Raw genomic sequence first — 18348 nt, 5'->3', positions numbered from 1 at the left:
TGGATGGAAGGAGATGTGGAAATGGCAGAAGCATAATAATTTAATTCTCAAAACAATTTCCTAAGCCGTTCCGAACGCCTGGCCTGTTTACACTTGGTAATTGCTATCACATTCTGCGGTGTTGACTTTTCCAAATCACGTATTCCTTGTTTTAAAATGAATTTTCCTCTTTGGGAGCTGAAGGACCGCCAAACAAAGGCACTGAGACCTAGAAGAAATATCACAGAAAGGGCACTGGTGGGTCGTGGGTTCCTGAACATTCTGCAGTTTCGCTGGAACGATCCTTCCTAATGAAGAGTGGCCTTGGCAGAGAGAGAAGACGGAGGTGAGCGTGCCAAGCCCTTCCCAAGAGCTGCTTCTTTACTATGTGCCTGAGTGTGACCCAATGCATCCAAAGCGGAACACACCTCCCCACCCGCTGGTGAGAGGTGGAATGCTCCCAGGGGGCTCCAAAAGCAGATGGCAGGATAAATGGGCCTTGGAACAAAAGCTTTTCATTACCACAGGAGGATCTGAGCAATGTTTTGGTTTTTTTTACATAACTTCTCTGTTCCCCTATATGTTTCAGAAATGGTTCTGGACCTCCAATGTTACTACGGGTTGTCGAGCTCTGCATTTAAGCTCCTCCGAAGAGGAAGGCGATGGAAATCCTTCTGTGGCTCTAAAGAAGCAAGCAGGGCTCCATCTCACTTGGATCCACATTCACTGCTCCTGGCAGCAGCGGTCAAGAAATCCAACAACACAGAGCACTGGGTAAATCTGCTGCACAAGATCTGGGTCGCGTGTTGAAGAGGTCCCTTTGAGGATTAAGGTTGCACCTGGCCCACACCGTGGCCTTTTCAATGACCTCATGTGCACGTGAGTGTTGGACACTGAATAAAGAGCAGAAGAATCCATACTTTTGAATTGTGAGAGGCCCTTGTTTCGCTGTGTTGTGCACAGGGTAGCGATGGGTCAGAATGGACGGCACCTAACAACGATGACAAGAAGAAGGAAGACCCCCTAAAGGCCTAACCGCGAGGAGACAGAAATAGACTCACCCATCACCTCATGTCATTGAACTCCCAATGCCCACGCCTTGGGTTAGATTCCATCTGGAAATTCAGAGAAAAACACACTTCCACAGCATGGTTTCCAACTCACAGGACAGGGAAGCGCAGCCCACGTGGGTTTCCAAGACTGCCGACCGCTACGGGAGCAGACTGCCCCGGGGTCTTCTCCCACAGAGTAGATGGGGATGTCAAACTGTGGACAGCGGTGAACAGCCCACTGGGTAACCCACGCCACCGCCAGGGTTGCAGTTAAGATGAAGCTTGTATATTTAGAATGATTCCACACAAGAAGCAATTAACTGCCTGCCTACTGGATAGCAGGAAAGGGGTCAGCAAACTGGGGTGAGGTGCCAGAGAATAAATGTTTCCGGCTTTTCTGGCCAGATGGTTCTTAGCTGCAGCAACTCCATTCTGCTGCTGGGGCGCAAAAAAAAAAACGGCTGACTGCAATGTGTCAGCAGAAGAGCAGGGCGGTGTTCCAATAAAACTTTATTGATGAACACTGAAATCTGAACCGCACTGGATTTTCATGTGTCATGAAAGTATCTACCTTTTTTTTTTTTAAGTCCCAACCATCTAAAGATGGCTACATTGGTCTTAGCTCTGGGGCCATACTGATAGCCATCCAGAGGGACTCACAGGGAACCCTAAAAGACAAGTAGAACAACCCCTGTGGGATGCTGAGTCTATCACTGTTAATGGTAGGAGAAAGCCCATCTTTCTCTCCAACTCCAAAAGGCTGGACTAGCCTGCTCTGGTGGGCCTGTGGGTCATGGCTCTCCAGCCACTGAGGCTGGGCCAGTCCAGGGGGATGCCTGGACAGATGTGAGACAGCTGTGACAATGCCCCTGCTTTCTGAGATGAAGAAGTGAAACCAGCATTGGCAGTGGCGGAAGGCAAACGCTCAGAAGAGCGGTGTGCCTGCTGGGACCAGGGCCAGGAGGGCAGAGGACGGAGCGACTGAGGAGCTTACCTCCAGCATTGGCACTGGAGTGTTGGCAAACGCTGAGGCTGGTCTTGCTGGCTTCTCTTCACCTAACACAGTCTTTAAAGTTGCTTTAAGGCGCACAGAAAATGACGACTGTTTAAAGAAAAAAAGGTGTACCCGTCACATCTGCTAAGATTTTATCAGAGCGTGCCTGGGTGCATTCTGAAACATCCTTTTTCATTATCATTTCAGACCAGGACCCCTGGGGCAAAATCTATCTCGTTGATCTTCCAGGAACCAAGCTGATCCCGGGTGACGGGTGATGGCCCACGGAGACTCTGATGGGCACAAATCGAGGTGTGATGTGTTGGGGTCACCTCAACCCTTAAGTTGTCGCAGGCCGATGTTTCAAGCACTCTTGGCTAGAAGCTTCAAAGGGAGGTCTTTTTAAGGTCAGTGGAATAACCAAACCTCAAATATATGTCTGCACCTGGTGGCACTGCCCAATCAAAAGCTGGTTTATGAGCAGGTTGCCCCTAATCAGCAGTGGGATTTTCTCTGCATTGGGATATTTTTCATTGGGCGTCCATGCCAACTCACAGTGACCCTACAGGGCAGGTATGATAGGTAGGTTTATTGTGCCAACCTGGCCAATGAAAACATGTGGGATTAATAAGGTCGCAGATTGATGGGAGGCAAAGAGATAAATAGCTTGGCTAGCCCCGTCTCTCTCTCTCTCTCTCTCTCTCGCTCTCTCTCTCTCTCGCTCTCTCGCTCTCTCGCTCTCTCGCTCTCTCGCTCTCTCGCTCTCTCGCTCTCTCGCTCTCTCGCTCTCTCGCTCTCTCGCTCTCTCGCTCTCTCGCTCTCTCGCTCTCTCGCTCTCTCAGTGATTGGACCAGCTGCCTTAGCTAGTTCTCTGCCTCAACTTGTGAGCTACACTACCATGGGACACATAACCCGTGGATCAGGTCGCTAGAGCTTGAGGTTCCTTCGAGACCTACTTTGCCATGCTGCTGGTGTTTACATCGCTTGAGCTTGGGATTCTTGAATCCTGTCATCTGGCTGACTGTTGGTGACCAGCCCTGCTGTTTGCTGCCTGAGTGGCCAGACTGCCTACATTGCTCCATGGAAGACTCAACTGTCTGCTTCCTTGACCTTGGCCCCAGTATCCCTAGTGAGTTGAAGGACTTCCAGTCTATTAACTGTTCCACAGAAGTGAATTGAACTGAGCCCTCTGTACTGCTGTGTAGACTAGTTAGCAGTTATATTCCTTAGTGCTTTATCTATTTGTCTATCTATCTATCTATCTACCATCACAAGTGCTCTGGTTTGTTTCTCTAGAGAACCAACCCTGTTAACACAGCAGGGTACATGCCCCTGTGGGTTTCCAACCCTGTAACACTTTACAGGAATGTAAGGTCTCCTTTTTCTCCCTGGGAAAGGGAGAGGAGTTTGGAACTAATGACTGGTGTCTTAAGGGCAGGTTTGTCACCACTCGCTGCCTGCTGCTTGGTTCCAGGAGAGGGGCTGGCAGAGCCAGGAGCCCAGCTGACATCATCAGCGATGTACTTGATAAAGCAGAATGAGAGGAAGGTGAGCGGGGAGGTTGGGAAGGTGGCTGTCCAGTCATGCTGGGCAGGGGCAGGAAGACTATGGCCCTCTGGTAAATCTAACTGATTGAGGTCCTCCCATGTGATGGACCTGACAGCAGGGCCATCTTCCTGAGTGTCCAGGAAGGCTCGGGATCCAGGGTCACACAAATGTCATAGGAAGGAGACCAGCAGCTATCACCTCCTAAAAGCCTAGACACCTCCTAAAAGCCTAGAAGCTCCTCAGGGAACAGGGAAATCAGGACTCACAGCAAAAGCCACTGAAGCCTAGAGCTTAGACCATGAGCCAACACCAAGGTCGGGGACCCAAGAAGGATAGTCCTCAAAAGATCTGGATGTTTCTTTGCTTGGTGAGTTTCCTGCTCCGGGAATGCGCCTCCTCAAAGTCAAGGAGGATGGGAGCTGGGTCTCTTTTTCCTCTTTATCCCCGCGCAATGGCTCAGTAACAGGCCATTGAATCAAGGAGTCCTGGTGCCTCTGTGGCTGTGCCTTGGACTGCTAACCACAAGGTCAGTCGTATGGAACCACCAGCCACTCCATAAGAGAAAGACGAGGCTTTCTGCTATTGTAGAGTCTCGAAAACTCCCAGGGGCTGCTATTGGGTTTTGCCTTCACATCAACGGCTAGCATCCGTCAACACACCTAATGCCTTTGCTGTTGCTTTTTTTGAGGGCTCAGGCAAGCTCACTCTTCTAGGGGGGAAGAAAAACCAACCTCACTGCAATCAAGCCGATTCCAAGCCACAGGGTCCCTATAGGGCAGAGCAGAATTGCCCAGAGACTTTTATTTTATCTAAGAGCAGGCAGGCCTCTCTCTCACTGCCATCGAGTCCATGCCGACTCACAGCGGCCCTGCAGGACAGGGTAGAAGCAACTGCCCTTGTGAGTTTGGGAGACTGAAACCCTGGCTCATGGAGACCCTAGAGGAGAGGTAGAACTGCCCGCTGAGGGTGTTCCAAGACTGTAACTCTTCACCAGAGTAGAAAGCCCCCGTTTTCTCTCAAGTGGAGTGGCTGCTGGTGTGACACTGCAACTGTGGCTAGCAGCCAGACTCATCACCACGATGCCACCGGGCTCCTAGCAGTGGGGTCAAAATGCCAACCTTGCAGTGAGCAGCTCAATGCCTGAGCCAGTGCACCACCAGGGCCCCTTTGATGTTCTTCTGCAAGGCAGAAGGGAGATAGATAGATAGATAGATAGATAGATAGATAGATAGATAGATAGATAGATAGATAGATAGATAGATAGATATGAGAGAGGGGGGAGGGAGAGGGAGGGGGAGAGAGAGAGAGAGAGAGAGAGCGAGCGAGACTCAAACTGAACTAGCAAATCCAGATAAAAACAAAGAAGCCGCAGGATGGGTGTTTCTGTTTTTAAGGGGGTGGGGGGAGGCGGGTGTTGTTTTTCTCAGGCAGAGACGATCCAGTGCGTGTCAGGAACCTGAGCCTCTGTGGTCACAACAGAGGCTACTGGGGCGGCCGGCTCTTATTTCCCAGGAGGCCTCTTCAAGAGATCTGGTGGTCAGCTGCACAAGGGCTTCTAACAACCCCGTGTCACTGCTGCGGTGCCACCGCGGAGGGGACTCTGGACAGACGGGCGGGGCGCAGGCACACACACCAGCAGGAGGAGGGCCTGGGCTCGCCGCCACCCCCGCCCCCACCTTCACTTTTGGTGCTCACAATGAGCACATGACTGGAGCAGCTTGCCGAGGCCCTGCCTGGGGAGAATGCCTTCTTTGTTCTGGTCCCCCATCTCTTGTCTGCTCAGAAGAACCCATACACCTGCCAGGCTGGCTGCACCCGGGCCATGTCGCCCAGATGTGGGATCTCGGAACCACTTCTCACACCACGATCCAAGTCCCCTGCCCCAGAGTGGGGCCCACAGGGGCACAGCTCTGTCCTGAGATGGTTCCCATCACCCCACCTGCCCAACACAGCATGCCACACTGCAGGCCAGCCATCCTACCTCTGGCCAGAGATGCATGGTACTCAACATGGGGTGAAGCTAAGAGGGGATCCCATAGTCTCTTCCCCAATCATCCAACTCTCCATCCTTCTAACTATGCCCCTGCCCCTCGATGCTCCAGCAGGAGCATTGAACCACCAAGCCCCCAGGGCATCTTGAGACTTGGGGCATGCCCACAGAGATGCTACCTCAACCAATCACCGAAGCTTTCTAAAGTAGGGCTGCCCCTTGGGGTTTCCCAGGCAATAAAACCCGAGGTCAACTACAGGCGTTAACAACAAACAAGAAAGTCAACAATTGTTGTTCTCCGTTGTTTTGGTGTTAAAATATGGCAGCCCATCCAATAACCAATGACAATGGCGCTGAGCCGCTGGTGGTCTCAAATGGGCGACCGTGAGGATCAAAGCACAAGAGTAACCACATTGCCAACAGGGCTCCTCATGGTGTGGCCTTTGCTGCCTTCTATTTCAGCTGTGCATATTTGTGCCGACTGACAGAACCGCTCTGGCCAACTCCCTTGTCTGTCAAAGGAGCAGGGACGGCATGCCTACTCTACGGGGCGAAGCCGGTCCGGAGTCCAAGACCCCTCACTCATGGTGGTCTGATTGCTTCCCACCCACAGCAACCCTCTAGGATACAGAAGAATGACCCCAGGTGTTTTCCTAGAGTGCAGATCTCTGCAGGTGTTGAGAGCCTCGTTTTTTCTCCCGGAGAGAGGCTGATGGTTTCAAACTGCTGACCTTGAGGTTAGCAGCCCAGTGCCTAGCCCACATGGAGCCCTACGCATGCTGAGTGGTCCCTGTGGAGGTGTGGGCTGGGACAGGATGAGCGGTACTCATGTTCCCCTTAGGGGTCTGCAAACCATGCAGAGAAGAAATGGGGAACTCACAAACTCACTGATATGGAGGTGATTCTGACTCATAGCGACCCTACAGGGCAGAGCAGAACTGGGTAAAAAGGGCAGGGGGCGATTTCCCCTGGAGGAACATGAAAAGACCAGTATGTACAAGCACGAGCATGCGCAAACACACACACATCAAGTCAAGCTGTTCTTGGCTCGTGGAGGACAGGGCCATTCTGGCTGCAGACACGTGTTCTCAGCTCTGAAACTCAAAGGTGAGAGCGCTCTGCCAATGACCCATGTTCTTGAAAACACCGGTGCCACGAGGGAAAAGGACTTCAGGCGCTGCCACAGGCGCCTGCTGGGGAGGGCAACAGATCTTCACTCAAGCGGCTCGCTGCTCTCTTCTGTCTCTGAGCAAATCGAAACCCAGAGTCAGAACTGCCCCGTTCCCTGGGCCCCCCATCTGGCCCACACATGAGACAGGACACAGACGCACAGCTGTTACCACTAGAAAGGTTGACGAGAGAGCCAAGCAAGGTCAATCATTGGCCTATGACAATTAATAGGCAGAGCTTCCCGCTGGGGTGATACATAGAGCTCAACAAGCCCCAAGGTCTCCAGTAAGAGGGGCTCTCTGTCCACACGGCACTGGCCCTCAGAGGGTCACCTCCTGGGCATCTTCTCACAGATGGTCACGGAGTGGCCAGATGCACCCCGAGATCCCTCACCTTCTGCTCAGGACCCCAGGGGTTCTCAGGACCATCACAGGGACCCCTTAGCCTGCTAGCTGAGGTCTGGGTGGCCAGCTGTGACGGGTCCCATGCCTCTGGAGCCCGACGGGACTTGGAAGGACCACTCAGCAGGTCTTGGCACAGCTCATGACCACCACACTACCCTTGGGAAAGCTCAAAGTCAGGTACAGTTTTGTTTTGCACACTCCCAGCCGGCTCTCCCTAGGGATTTTAGCACACAGATAGAGCTATGCCATTTCGATTTCTGGCTCTTTCCTCATTTTTTTTCCTCCAAAAAAGAAACAGGCAATTCACGGCCATCGAATGGATTCTGACTCATAGAGACCCTGTAGACAGAGTAGAACTGCTCCTGTGGGTTGCTGAGACTGTGCACCATTAAGAGAGTAAAAAGCTTCATCTGTCTCTCTCGGAGCAGCTAGGGGTTTTGAACTGCTGACCTTGTGATTAGCAGCCCAACGTGTAACCCACTATACCACCAGGGCTCTTTTGCTCTTTTTCTACAAGAGATGAACAGATATTATATGTAGCATTATCCAATGCCCGATGGCGACTCACACATTTGAATAGCAGATCTTGGGTGACAAAGGGAGCTTGGCTTCAGACACAGCGTTCTCTGCAGGCGCTGCTGGGAGCCAACTGGAACTGACATGAAACCCACAAGCACATCCAGAAGGACCGCAGCTGAAGACACCCCCAACTTCCCAGAGTCCAGTGCAGGCCAGACTGTATTTGACCCGCTAAAAAGGATATCAGCTACAAAGGATGGCTTGACATCTTCCACCCGGTCTCTTGGGAGAAGGCCGTCATGCTTGATAAAGTAGAGGGGCAGCGATAAGTAGGAAGACCTTGAGATAGTTAAGGTTGATTGTGCCAAGCCGACCGAGAAACACATGTGGGGTTAATTGAAGGGCGGAGAGATAAATGGCTCCATGAACCTGGCCTTTCTAGTTCTCGGGTCTCTTGCTTTGTCATGGTCAGACCAGGGTGCAGCTGCCTTAGCCAGTTTCCTGCTTCAGCTGGCAAGGTTCACTTCCTGTGAGACATCCCTGTGGAGAAACCACATGGACCTACTCTATGCAGCCCTTGGTGCTGGAGCAGCCACATGGAGACCCCTGCCAGCGCTGAGATGCTTACACATTTACTATTTCGGCTTTCCTCCTGCAGTAGGCATCATTGTGTATGTTTTGTGAGATGAGGAGGACTTTGTATATCGGTGTTGGACATATGGGCTAATGTTGGACTTGTGGGCTTGGGCAGCACTGGGTTGGGATGTTTTCTTAATGTGAACTGACCCTTTATATAAAACTCTCTCTTATATACATATGAGTTTCTGTGGATTTGTTTTTCTAGGTTACCCAGACTGACCCAGCCCTCAACGAGACAGCTGCGACAATGGCTCAGGCACAGAAACGCTTGTGAGGATGGTGCAGACCGGGCAGTGTTGGGGTCTGTTGTGCATCAGGTCCCTGTGGTTTGGAACAGACTCCCTGGCCCCGAACGACGACGACATCCAGATCTCCCACCCAGCAGGGACACAGTCATTCATGCACAGTGTTACCTGTCCCAAATCAAAGGTTTTACAAACGAAACCACACCGCGACCCTGAAGCGCAGTCGGAAGACGGATCCTATGTCCTCATGACTGCCCTCTCCACCAGTGGCAGTGTTCTAAGTTCGAGGTACTAGTCTGCCCCTAACAACAGGCACCCTGAGGACAGATGTCGTGGGTTACACAGTGGGCTGCTCATGAAAGGCCAGCAGTTCGTGATCGCCAGCTGCTCCCTGGGAGAAAGCGGAGGCTGCCTACTCGCATGAGGTATTACCATCATCTCTGGAAAGTTCTGCTCTGCCCCAGAGTCCCTAGGAGTCCAAATTGACTGGGTGCCAGTGAGTGATCCCAAACCAACATAACTAACTGGTGTTAAGAAAGCCAGCATCCGGGCAGCTCACCTTAAGGGTCAGAGACCACCAGAGAGAGACAGACAGAGACAACACCATAGGGTACTTTACAGCCTGCTGCAGACCCTCCATTCTTGAATCGGATTATCTTACTTAATAGGATTCAGGGACACTCTGAAGGCCATTAGGGTGACTACTCCAAGATAGAGGCTCCCAAGGATTGTCCCGGCAGATTTAATCTGATCGGGCCTAATCTAATGGAGGCTGTCTTCCTGGACTTGGTCAGTGGATGCTGAGCAGGAGTCCACAAGACTGTGTGGAGACCAGACGAAACAACAAAACTGACTTGGAAGAAGTGCTGTCAGGGTATTCCTTGGAAGTGAGGAGGGTGCTAACTTTGGACAGGTTCTCAGGAGACACCGGTCCCTGCAGAAGGACCTCATGCTGCCTAACAAGGGCCAGCACAAAAGAGGGAGCTCTTCAACCAGATGGATCCCCTCGGTGGCTGCCACCATGGGCTCACACACACCGAGGACTGGAAGGGCAGTGCAGGCCCAGGCAGGGTTTCGTTCTGCTGTGCACAGGGGTCTCTGTGAGTCGAAGCTGACTGGAGGGCACCGAACATTCACAGCATCCCTGTGTCTCAAAGTTCCCAACCCAGAAAATACAGAGGCACTAAGTCCCGTGGCGTCTACCACAGACTGTAAACAGCAGCACCCCGTAAATGCCCAGGAGGGGATGGGCACCCACAGCTCGACTCAGCAACTGCCAGAGACAATGAACAGACACCCTCCAGCCGGGGTCCTGTGGACACAGCCCTCGAGGTCCCACCCGCCGGCTGAGATGTGGCTTCTACCTATTTATAACCACCTCTGAGCGATTAAAACCTCTCCCCAGCCACCTAACTTCAGTAGCACAAAGTTCTTAATTAAAACACACGACAAAGGAATGATGAACAACCAAATTCGGGCGCTGCATAATTTATTTACATTTATGTAACAGCTTCCCCCCCGGAGGCACTCCAAAGCATTTTTGCAAACTTAAAATTACCCGGTGGATATTAATCTTCACGAAACCCCCAGGAGAAAGACAGGGATGCAAGGTGTATAATCAATAGTAAGTCCCTCGGCTTCACATATATACACCTGATTCTCATAAATCTAAGTCAGCCACGGAGCTCAAACACATTCAGAAAAGTAGACCAAGTGCAGGTGATTTTTCAGGAAGGCAACCCAAACAGCGGAAAGGGGAGCCAATGGCACGTCCGTCACAACACATTCTGTCCCGGCAGAGGCTGTAAAAACCTATCCTTACAGGAAAAGAGCAAACAAAAAAAAAATACCCTACTGCTAGGTAAAATGTTCAAGGCCAACTTAAAAATCTATCAAAATAAACAACAATGCTCAAATCCCTGGTAGTCACTATGAAACTATATTAAAGGCAGACTCAAAGGGCAAGGAGAAAGGAACCAAAAAGACCCCCTACAATAACCAGCAGGACCTACGAGCGCGCAGCATTGAAGGGCAAGGGCAAAGAGAGCCTAACCCACACACTAACTGGATGTCAGAAGTCACTTCTTATCAGTAATGACAACTAGACGGAGACTAAGTGCCCCAATCAAAAGACAATGATTTGATTAAAAGAGAAACAACTGATCCAACTGTATGCTGTTTACAAGAGACACCTCCTTAGGCAGAAAGATACAAATAAGTCTGAAAGTAAAAGGATGGGGAAAAATATTCCATGCAATTAATTTGAGAGAAAAAAAAGGGTGGAGTGGCAAACTTATGATCAAACAAAGACTTTAAGAGAAAATCTGTCAGAAGAGCTACACATGGGTATTACCTAGTTACGCATTGGGCTGCTGACCACAAGGTCAATGGTTCAAAACCACCAGCTGTCCTATGGGAAAAATAGGAGGCTTTGTGTGTGTGTGTTTTAAACATTTTATCAGGGACTCATACAACTCTTATCCAGTCCATACATACACCAATTGTGCAAAACACATCTGTACATTCTTTGCCCTCATCATTTTAGATACAGCCTGGGAACTCACACGTACAGCTCTACCCTGTCCTTAAGGGTCATAATGAGTCAGCATCCATTCGATGGCAGTGAGTTTGTTTTGTTTTATTATCTTGTAATAACAGGATCAATTAACCATGGAGATTGAACAGTCACAAATATATATGCACCCAACATCAAAGCGCCTGAGTATACCAGTATAAAAAGCACACCGTCCACATCACCCTTTGTGGAGAAAGATGGAGTTTCCCACTGTCCAGCCACCAACAGCTCCTTAGGAGAAACAGGAGACTGCCTGCTCACTCCCATGAGAACTTACAACCTTCTCACCCTGGATATGGCAGCAAAGAGTGAGAACCCGCAGGTGGCTGTGGGTTGGGTTTGGGTTTGGGTTTGTGTTCCTGTTCCTGACAGCACCATTCACTGAAGCCCACGGGTGGGAGCAACCTAAAATGCCCATGAACAGATTAACAGATACATGAAACATCTACAAGCATCGCATACGACTCTGTCAGTAGGAGAAATGATTGGGATCCATTGGCTGCAGGATGGGTGGAGCATGAAGACACAGTGCGGAATAAAATGCTCGAATCCCAAAAGGATAGCTATTGCAGGAATTCGCTCAAGTAAAAAGATGAGAGAAGGTATAGGGACCAGAGTTTATTTATGGCTATCAGGGGTTGGAAAGTGGCCGGAGGGGGGGGCATAGGTCTACCCTGTCCTGTCCTATAGGGTCACTGTGAGTTGGAATCAACCCCGTGTCAGTGAGAGTTTCTCACGTTCTTGTTTTACAAATGCAAAGGTTCAAGAGGACTGTCACTGGTGCCTGACCCCGGGTAACCAAGTTTGCACCCCGCTAGTAGTTGGACACTGACAGGGCGGTGGCAACATGGAATGAGCTTCAGCATCAGAATGATTGTAAGCAGGTCAGGGGACCGAGCAGTGTTCCCTTCAGTTGTGCATAGGGTCACTTTGAACCCAAACCAACTCAAAGGCATCCAACAACCACAACACTTTACAGGGACACACAGCCTCCTCTTTCCCCCAAGGACCAGCTGCTGGCTTTCAACTGCCGACCTTGCAGTTAGCAGCACCCCAACTCCACCCACTACACCACCAAGGTGCCTAGGATGGGAAGTTAGGCATCTTTTCCCCTTTACTTAGCTATATATCAAAAACATGTGAGGCCTGAGCAAGAAGGACGGACATGGTGGCTGCAGCCCTGCACTCCCACGTGAGAGCAATTGCGAGGAAGGTGCAGGGCTGGGCAGTGTTCTGTTCCACTGTACACAGCTCCCTGTGTGTCAGAACCGACTCGATAGCACAACAACAGATTCTGGAGGTCCAAAGGGTGTGAAGGTGACCTGCCTCCACCATCCCAGCCATCCTCAGTCCTCTGCAGCTGTCTGACAAGACTCTACCCCAGACACACTTAGCCAACTTGAACATACAGCCTCTCAACATCGCTACAATGAAGTCACTCTGAAATGTCATGAAAGGCAATCTCGTCCCATTAAAATCTTCGCACTCTCATTAAAAAAGCACTTACAGACTTGAAAACGCTCCTGATACATTATTTAAAGACACAAGATGTACGGGGCCTGCATGCCTTGGAAGAAGAGGAATTGTAGCAGCAGACTTTTATCTTTTTATGTGCAGATTTGGTGTCATAATTGGGTAATTGGCAAACCGCAGGTAGCAATCAGGTGGGTAATATACTGCTTTAAAAGAGTCCTGGAGGGCCCCACCCCGCCCCACCCCACCCCCACACCAGCTCCCCCAAATCCCAACCTGTGTAGGGACTCTCCAATATCAACTGCATACACAGCACACCCCTAGATTGAAGCCCCTCTGCCTTCTTCCCAGGATCCCCTAGACTGGGGTGGGATTGGAGGTGGGGTGATACTGCCATGGGCTCACGGGGACCCCAATAAGACAGGGTAAAACTGCCCCCTGTGGATTTCTCTGACTGTAGCCCCCGAGTAGCTGGTGGCTTCCAACCCCTGACCTTGCAGTTATAGTCCACAGCATAACCACTAGGCCGCCAGTACTGAAAACAGAAAAGCCAGCCTACTGCACAGGACACCGTTGGGCCTTGCATCAGCCTGTGAAGTCCTGACCTCCATCTGGCCTGTGTGGTCTCCTCCCTTTCAATTAAGGGTCAGTGCTATTTATCTGCTGCCATTTAGATGCAAAATGTGTTTTCATAGGCTCTAAGTCCCCCAAGGGGCCAGCAGGAGCCTGAGGCTAGAAGGCTCTCCTTGCCATTCAGCCCTTCTCGATTAACACACACACACTCACTCACTCCCCTTCAATCACCCAGGTAGCACTGTGGCTCTCACAGACCTGCCTAGCCAGAGCCACAGGTCCATGGGCTCTCTGGCCAGAGCCAGGGTCACTGTTGCTCACTGGGGTGGATGGTGTAAATCTGTTTAGTGCCGTGTCAACGACCCAGCCGGAAATGTCGAGTTTGAACAAAAGATGACTAAATCCTGCCTCCTTCCTCTCTTCCACAAAGACTGTTTCAGAGCCCCAAGAAAGCACTCGGTTTCCTAAGAAGACAGGGGCTTCTAAGAGTGTGTGGGCAAAACATCTCCAGCTCGCCATTCCAGTTCCCCCCACACCGTCTCAAGTCCCCTGGGCAGTAAAAGGAAAGGAGGTGACCCTCAAATGCTTCAGATGCTCCTCTGAAAGTGTCACGAGCCCTGGTGGTGTAGTGGTTCTGTGTTGGGCTGCCAACCACAAGGTCGGCAGTTTGAAACCACCTTTGGAAATCTCTTGGCGGTTGAAAGAGAGGGCTTTCTGCTCCCACAGAGTTCCAGTCTCAGAAGCCCACGGGGGCCGTTCTCCCCTGTCCTATGTAAGCTTGCTCTGAGTGAGGACTGATCCAACGGCAGAGAGGTTTGAAGTTTTCCCAAAGCATCACCTGTGACTCCTCCCCCTGGCAGCGGTGCTTCTGTGCCGACATGAAATCCCCAGGTCAAGCAAGGCTCCCCGCTCTCACCTCACTGACCGCTCACTTGGACAGCCATCTCTCAACACAGATCAATGGCAGGCAGCTGTAAAATATGCATTTTTTAAAATATATATATATGTTTTTTAAGCTGAAGGAAGGTGGGTGCGCTTTTCTGGGCCCCTTTTCCCCGCCCAGATCCTCTCCCTCAGGGAGCCCTTTGGTAGAGTCCAAGGTGTCACTGCAGGCCCAGGGATGCCAGGGCAGAAATGCCCCAGCAGGTGAGTCGTTTCGAAAGTCACACCATCTGGCAGGGACAGCTTGCTCCAAGATAGGCGCCCTCCTTCACCACGGTGTTCTCTTCAGACAGACCAGAACACTTGAATTTTACCCTGGGGGAAAATTTTACCCAGGGGGAAAGTAGTAGAACACTGTCAGGTGAGGGATGGGGGTGTGAACTAGACCGCAGGATCGACCCACCATTCTCTAGCTAAGAGCTCGTGTCTGCAAAGGAACTGTGAGTGGCCAGCAAGTGCAGGCGCAGACTCACCAAGAAGGTGAGGTGGAAAATCCACTGAGACTCCTGCCCAACAGCAAGGCCTTCCCAGGGCAAGTTTGTTCTCCTCGCCTGCTCTTTGTTGGCCTTCGGCACTCCAAAGTCAAAGGCACTTGTGTTCTGCATGGTGATTTGACCCAGGAAGGGGGGCCAGGTGCCTCTGCATGGCACAATGGAAATGGCTACTACAATGAAGCCCGGCTTGAGGTGGTGGGGGGCGTCGCTGCCTGCCTATAAACTTTATTCTCAGCCATCTCTCTCTCTTGCCAGAGACAGAGGGTTGACGGCTCGGGTGGGGCTTGTTCAAGTGAACTCTGGTCTGCAACTGGAAGAAGTGTCACAATCCGTCAATAAACAGCTGGCACCTGCACCCTAGGCAGAGCCAGAGGAAGAGGAGCAGATCTAGACATCCCTTTAACTCACACCTGCAGGGTACAAAAGGGTCCGTCCTGGGGCTGGGTTTGGACAGGCAGGAGGATTTCCAGTCGATCTGTGTTTACTGAGGCGCTAATCTGACACTAGCAAAATAATAGCCACAAAACCCCACTGCCTTCAAGTCGATTCTAACTCATATGAACCCTATGTCTGGTTTCTGAGGCTGTAAACCTTTCTAGCAATAGGCAGCCTGACTTTCTCCCGTGGAGCAGCTGGGTTGGAACCACCAACCTTGCAGTGAGCAGACCAATGCTTACCCAATATCACCACTGGGGACACACGGACACACACACACACACACACACACACGGAGACCATTTTAAATGTGGTTTCCACCTTTGCCTGAGGCATGGAAGACAGACTATGAAGATGCTCCCACCTCCTGATGCTCATATTCCTGGGTGTCTTCCTCTTGAGGGTAGACAGGACCTGGGGCTGAGCGCCCGAGGAGCAGACTATGTAAAGAGGACAGGGTGCACCTGACCGCATGCCTATGACTATATGACAGCAGACTAGGGTGCCTGCCCGGTTTGCTCCCTTGCTGGCTTGGAGGAAGAGAGCTGCCATGCCAGGTGGACACCTCGTGTGGCAAGGAGCCCCATGTGGTCTCTCTGAACCCAGAGCGGCTTCCTGGCCAAGGCAATCCGCTCCTCAGTTCTACAGCTGCCGGTACAGGAGCTGAGTGAGAAACTGAGTGAGCTCAGTAGAAGATCCTGCCCAAGACGAGCTTGCAGATGAGGCCTCCACAGTGGCCCGCATCCCGCTTGCCATGTTACGAAGCACCCAGCTGAGTAGTGGCTGGACAGCTGGCCCCAAGAAACTGTGAGATACTGAATGCATGCTATCTTCAATGACTGAGTTGCCATATTGCTATGCCACAATAATTTCCATGGCTGTGACCTTTACACCTTATATGTGTATAAATCCCTTTCCCTTACCAATCAATAATTAGGAGAGAGACCACAGATTGGATTGGAGGGGCTGGGGTGATTGTCAACCTCACAAGGAAATGAGCAGGAGGGGCTGAAGCAACTGCCTGGGACTGCTGCAACACAGAGCCATTGGTCATCATCGAGGTATTGTTTCTACTGAGCAGACAGAGCCCACCAGGGTCCTGTGGGCTATCCAGGAATGGTCAGCACACACCTGATACCTCCTGAAACACAAGGCTTTTCCCTCCAGGGAGGCTGGGAGGATGCGCTTTCCAAGAAAATACCATGTTCTCTTCCAACACCATCCTTTCCAGATGTCTGTCACACAGCAAACCCCTCAGCTCTCTCCTTCTCGGTTGAGAATTTACAGCGCCTCAGTAGAGATGTCGCTATAGCGTGGGAAAGTCGAAAAGAGGGATGAAGGTATCCCAGACTCAAGAATAGAGACCCAGAAGTGGCCAGTGTTTAACTATAGTGGTTAGCGTGTTTGGCTGTAATCCTTTCCCCTATAGGGCCGCCATGAGTTGGAATCGAACTCAATAGCAGCGAGACCCAAGAATGACCCTGAGTGACACAGTGGCTACAGCCATGGGTTCACACATCACAACTATTGTGAGGATGGAACAGGACCGGGCAGTGTTTCACTCTGTTGGGCATAGGGTCGCTATGAGTCAGCATCAACTTGGCATCACCTGCTACCACCAAGAGTCCAAGGAGCACTGGGGACATAGTGGGTTCAGCTTGAGTTCTTAACTTCAAGGTTGCAGTTCAAACCCACCTGCTCCCCAGAGACCCTAAGGAACAGCTCTACCATGTCCTATCATCGACCCAGTGGCAGCAGGTGTTGATTTCACACAAGGCTTCCGGGAACAACGCTTGACCTGTAGCATGTCAGCATGGAATGAATTATTTGTAAGGAAAGGACTGTCTGCCCAGATTCCATATTACAGGTCCCTTCCCCTGGTCACAGTTTTGCAACATAGTAACCACCATCCCAGAGGAGGGCTCCTGGGGAGCAGGCTGGGGTCCAGCGGGACTGGGAAGCCCAGGTCAGACCAAAGGAAGGCAAAGTCCCCTACTGCTCATTTCCAAGTGAGGAGGGGAGTTTCTGGTGTCCCCTAAACCTCTGCCCATCATGGTCCACAAACCACAAACGGTGAGGGAAACATCTCCAGGGAAATTTATTGCAGGGCAGTGGTTAGAGCAAACAGCCCATCTCTCAGGGACACCTGTAGACAAGATTGACAACTGGGTCCACACTTGCAGTTCTTGTCACCAGCCCTGAGCTGATCACACCCTTCCTCCTTGCCTGGCCTGGTGCCATCAGAGAGACAAAGCTCTGGAACTCAGGGGCTTAAACCCAGAGGAGGGAAGACAGTCTTCTGCCCCTGGCTTGGGAGACAAAGACTCCCTACTGGTCACCTTGTGGCCAGCTAGTTTGTAGCCCCCAGAACACCCTCACTGGAGTCCAGTCTGACTCATAGAGACCCAAGAGGGCGGGCAGAACCATTCCTGTGGGGTTCTTAGGCTGTCAATCTTTATGGTAGCATAGAGCCTCACCTTTCACTCCCCGAGTGGCTGGTGGTTTAGAACTGGTTTACCTTACACAGTGACTGGTCCAACCAAATTAACGCACTATATAACTAGGGCTCCCCAGAGTGCCAGAGTAGGCTAAAAAAACCAAAACACAGCACAACCTCACTGCCAGAGTTTATTCACTCACAGCGACTCCCTAGGACAGAACGGAACTGCTGCTGTGGGTTTCAGAGGCTGTAAATCTTGATGAGATTAGGGAGTCTCATCGTTCTCTGGTGGAGTGGCTGGTGGATTTGAACCACTGACTTTGTGGCAAGTAGCCCGAGGCGTAAGCCTGTAACACACCGCCGGGGCTCCTTGCTGGGGTGGGTTCCCTGTAAATAACTGCCGGCACCTTGATGACTGTAAAGTCTGCAGAAATTTTCTAAATCCCTGTAAAAGTCAATCAAGAACATAATAAAATGCACTGTCCGGGGACCCATGTTTGGTTTTGGGTCCTGTAAAAGAAAAAAAAAATGGGTCCACAATGATGCTTATGTTAACTGCCCAGTTACTCCAGCCATGGGAGTGCCTTCAAAAGCCTGCACTTGAACCCGCTTGAGATTCCTGAGAAGAAACTAAGAGGTGAAGGTGCTGCCGAGATCACCCCGGGAGTCTAGGCCTCTGGCATCAGGGAGCCCCGGTGGCACGTGGTTCAGCACTAGGGCGTGGTTGTGGTTTGACCCCACAAACCACAGAGTGCCTCAGCAGGGTGCTCTGCTCCTGAACAGAGTTACAGACTTGGACACGCCCAGGGGCTGTTCCACTGGGCCCTGCAGGGTTGCTGTGGGCTGGAATGGATTCAACGGCACAGGATGAAGAAC

At 51.3% G+C, this 18348-nt stretch overlaps 1 protein-coding gene across 5 annotated transcripts in view; it reads right to left on the bottom strand.

Moving 5' to 3' along the window:
• AUTS2 (activator of transcription and developmental regulator AUTS2) overlaps positions 1-18348 on the bottom strand; it is a 1157636-nt gene that overhangs the window by 1103975 nt on the left and 35313 nt on the right. The gene's annotated exons all lie outside the window — the stretch shown is intronic.

Source organism: Tenrec ecaudatus, chromosome 12 (genome assembly GCF_050624435.1).
Source record: "Tenrec ecaudatus isolate mTenEca1 chromosome 12, mTenEca1.hap1, whole genome shotgun sequence".
NCBI classification, from domain to species: Eukaryota; Metazoa; Chordata; class Mammalia; order Afrosoricida; family Tenrecidae; genus Tenrec; species Tenrec ecaudatus.
The sequence above is the reverse complement of the archived record's forward strand: the minus strand, read 5'-3'. Positions and strand labels throughout refer to the sequence as shown.